The sequence below is a fragment of the Lygodium microphyllum genome, chromosome 13 (genome assembly GCF_053477565.2).
Source record: "Lygodium microphyllum isolate KBCC chromosome 13, Lygodium_microphyllum_v1.1.10, whole genome shotgun sequence".
Lineage (NCBI taxonomy): Eukaryota > Viridiplantae > Streptophyta > Polypodiopsida > Schizaeales > Lygodiaceae > Lygodium > Lygodium microphyllum.
In genome coordinates this window covers 62,498,392-62,502,840 of record NC_141147.1, presented here as the reverse complement: position 1 = coordinate 62,502,840, position 4,449 = coordinate 62,498,392, and the positions used below count along the sequence as shown (strand labels likewise).

The 4,449-nt window shown below is 42.5% G+C and overlaps 1 non-coding gene across 1 annotated transcript; it reads left to right on the top strand.

The window, feature by feature from the left end:
* Positions 1-1,590: 1,590 nt before the first annotated feature.
* LOC148026690 (small nucleolar RNA SNORD36) lies at positions 1,591-1,658 on the top strand. The gene has a single exon (XR_015692983.1). It is a non-coding gene; the product is annotated as a small nucleolar RNA SNORD36 (small nucleolar RNA).
* The last annotated feature ends 2,791 nt before the right edge of the window (positions 1,659-4,449 follow it).

Genomic DNA, 4,449 nt, shown 5'->3' with positions numbered 1-4,449 from the left:
GTTGACAGAGGTAGTAAGAATGGTGTTTGAAGATTCTGTCATGCCAGATACCATGTTGATGTCATACATGTATCTACGAGGAGACTTGTTAATTCCAGATGAGGTGGATATGGCATGGTATGTGGGGGATGTGGTATTACAGGCTGTTTTGTATGTCAACCATTTGGAGTTGCGCATAGCTGACATGTTCCAGAGTTATTCCTCCAAAGTGGCTGATTGTCATGATAATTCGTGGCATCCCATGATTGATTCTGTGGTCCTAAATCAAAGACAAAACACAGCTCCTACCTCTGCCCAGAGTACTAATCAACTGAGGCTGGATCTCTTAGCCTATCTTTCAAAACATAATCCATTTGATGCTACCTTCTTTGCTGCCTATCATCGACGATCTCTCTTAGGACCTTCTGTTCCTACCCTCCTCTATTACCAACAAATGGCTCACCACTATGCTATATATCTTTCTCTTTGTCAATCTACTTCCACAATTATTTTACCCCTTCTTTTCCAACCTTCATCTTTCCCTCAAATTCCCATTTTTACATACTGTTCCTTTATTGAGGATAGGGCATTTTCCCCTTCTCCACCCTGTCCTTCTCCATCCATTCATGTACCCTCTACATTTCCTATTTATCAGTTAACACCCTTCCTTAGTGATTCCCTCCAAATTTCTGCCACTCCTTCTTTAACCTTTTCTTCCTTTTATGATTTTTCCTATCCCTCCCTTCATCCACTTTTCCTTATTCCATTACCCTCTCCTAACACTTCTATATCTCAACCACCTCAGTTGGTTAGTGACTGTGACGGGTTTGATAATCAGATTTCCAGAAGAAGGAGATGGAGTTCGGATGATTTCCTTACAGGACCTCAGATCAATTGGCCAGTAATTCCAGGAGAATGGATAGCTTCCAGTCATCAGAACTATGTTCATTTTGCTCAGCAGTATTCACAGTCTGCAGATCCTTCAGTGAGATTAACTGCTCACTTTGCTTGGTACCTGGCGTATATACATAGGCACTCTCATAATGATTCCAAGCCTATTCCAAAGTTGTGCATGAATGTCAATGTGAGCATTGATTCCTAGCAGCTGGAGATATTGTATTTTCATGCCCTTTGTTTGCCTAGTAGATACTTGGTCCTGTTGGAAAGGATGTGCTGTCTCCAATTTTTTCAAAATCCTCCCAAAAACTTTGTAGATGAATCCTTGTCTATGGATCGTTTCCGACAACATCAATCTTTTAAGAGGGATCATCTTCATTGATACCTTTCCAATGTATGGTGGATGCTTTTTAATGAAAATCTCTCTTTTTGGAGGAGTCATTCAGATGGTTGTGTTGTATTAGTGTTTGTGTTGTGAGTTCATTTATGTAAAACGACCATGGTGGTTTCCTATTGGATTTCGTGTGCGAGCTACATTTTGGAGAATTGTGGTGTTGGGGTCGTGGATGGAGAGTTGAAGCTGATGCTATGAAGAAGAAGAAAACTCTTATATCCTTTATAAATTTGTTGTGATTTTTAGTTTGATAAGAGGTGTTACTGTAAAACGGGTATTCCTTTCTTTGTATTTTTATATCAGATACAGGTTATAAGTTGGGGTCGTGATGGATGGATTCTTTTTGAAGAGATATTGAAGCTTAAAGTTGAGCTTTTCCCTGAACTTGTATTCCCTTTTTCCTAGGTCGCGAGGACGCTTCCTTATTAAGTGTGGGGATATGTTGAGTGTTGAAATGACTTGTTTTTTGGCTAATTTTTGTTGTTTTTGAGAGCTGAATGGTTGATTTTATGAGATGATTGATTGGTTTGGAAGTGGTTTGAGAGTGTTTTGGATGATATTGATTGTGTTTTGGAAATTCATGATGTTTATTAGTGGTTCTGTGATCTTCTGATAGGTTCTGATTGGTTCTGTATACCTTTTGTTTTGTTCTGTTTTGTTCTGATTATCTTCTGTAAGGAGGGATGGAGTATTGATTGATGAAGAATGAGATATTGTGAAAGCTTATTGAATGGTTTGTGAAAGTTTGGAATGGTTTGAGAGTGAGTTATGTGGTTTTGATGACCTTCTGTAACCTTCTGTAGGTCTTCTGTAGAGCTTCTGTTTCTGTTCTGTTCTGTTCTGTACTGTAACTGTTCTGGTACTGTTCTGGTACTGTTCTGTGACTGTTCTGTATGCTTCTGTATGTGTTTTGATGGATGAGAGTGTATCTTGGGAAAGTTTTCTAGCCTTGGAAAGAGGTGAATACAAGTGCAAAAGAGCTGAAAGAAGTGGAAGAAGTAGCTGCTGAAGACTCAAGTGAAGACTAGAGTGAAGTGACAGTAGTGAGCTATGAAAGGACACTGTAGTAGCTCTGGTGACTCTTCATATCAGACATACCTCTTGGGAGGGGTATCCACGACCTAAGAAGGATTATTGAGGGTGATTTTTGAGAGATTGTAGTGAGGATATGATGTATTATTGATAGAGAGAGAGAGAGAGTTAGAGATAGCCAATTCTACTCAAACAGAGTGATTGTATATGAGAGATTGAGATGAAGATATTGAATATGAATACTATGTGATGTATTTCCATTCAAAGATGGTGTATTCCTTTACTTTCTTTATTCTATTGATGGATTTTGTGAAGATGTTGAAGAATATGGTTGATTCTATCAAATCCGTGGGAGATCTACATGATGTTGCATGAAGATTTATTGTGCCTGCTGTTCTTTTCTTCATTGTGATCATATGAAACATGATAAAGCTTGTTGATGTTACAAGATAGATTTTCTTGCAAGAGAATTCCCTTTTCCTTGGTGTTCCTCTCGGGGCTCCATTTTTTATTTGCCTGAGTACAACCATTACAATATGTTGACGGTATCAGCCTTTCAATGGGTTGGAAAATGTCAAGCTTCGAAGGCTCAGAAAATGGATAGTACAATGATGATTGTGCCCTAGCCTCGTTGTTAGAGAAGCAGTTGGTGAAAGGGGGAGATACACTTGAGATATTGCAACCCTCCTTGCGGCACATGCGATGTGGGTACAATTGAGGTAACGACTGCCGTGAGCCAACTATAGAGCTTGACCCAAAAAGGGGGCGTGTCCCAGGAATGTGTTTTGGGCCATGCAATGTGGGCGGTTGGCAAGGGTGATTCGTGATTTCGGCAGGGTGGCTTTGCTGCGGCTCCTTGGGGGGTCGATGGTCTTGTGGTGATCGAGCATTGAACACTTTCGCCCAAAGATCTGTCCCATCCTGTATCCACTTGTCGCTTCATGAGAGTACAAGCATGGCATATGCCGCAACTATAATAAGCCAGTGCAATGCAAGGAGACATCACTGATCTGAATTCTATGGTGTTGACTTAGACATTTATCACTTGCGCTTGATTAGCTTTTTCTTTTGCTAAAGGCGTAAAATATATTAAACGCAGATATGAAAAGTTCATACAAGTCGGGAAAATGTCAACACTTAACAAGTCGGGAACACTTAACCATTTAAAAACAAAAAGTTATGGCCAGTTATCATTTGATAAGCCCTTTATGCATCATGGGCTACTCGATTTGTACGAGGCGGGGCGAGTCTGGGTGGCCGGGTGATTGGGGCTCTGTTGGTGTGGGGCTCCCGTGGGGGTGAGCAGGGAACATGTCGACCGGGACATGAATGGTGTAATCCCAGCCCGCTACCGTCTCAAGAATGTCTTTAAATAATTCATTAAATTCTTCTCTTTCCCGACCTGCCCTTTCTGCCTTTGAGCATCTGGGGCCCGAGCGGGAGCTGGAGTTCGTGCCACTAGTGCTGCCACCTGTTGCGTGTTTCGAGTCTTGACTTTCTTGACTCGAGGATTCTTCGGCCTTCGCCCTGGGCAGTGTCACTTAGGGCCTCGCTTCTTGGCATACCTCTTGATGGTGGGCACGTAGCGCTCCGGTGGAGGGGCGCATGCCACTTGCTCCCGGCTCTTGCGAAGAGCGTCTTTGCAAGCCAGATCTCCATGATTCTCCATGCGTTCCGCCAAAAAAGGAACCCTGCAAGATGCAATCCAAGGGTTAGACCTGGATATAGGATACAACTGTTTGCATGGAAGGGATTCTAGTGTGGTTTATGAAGTGCATATGACAAGAAGTGGAGGGGTGAGACATGCAGTGTTTATCGTAGAGGGATGGCCCCCATGATGATGTTCGTTTTGCCTCTAACCATTAGCAGATATTGGCTTATGCTAAGTTGTGTGGACTGGTTGTCATGGAGTGGGACAAGGCACATCCTCGGAAGGATAGACCAAAAAGGGAAGGAGGTGTATAGAAAGGGGCTACACCCTGTCTACACCATCAGTGTTATTGGTCAAGGCTTCCTATGGCGGTAACGTGGGTTGCATGCCCTTCACTTAGAGGTGGGGATGGTCACACGGCTTTTAAATGGGTGATGAATGGAGGACTTGAGGAGCTTAGCCTGTTAGACCCAACTCTTCTCCCTGCGCTTGACTG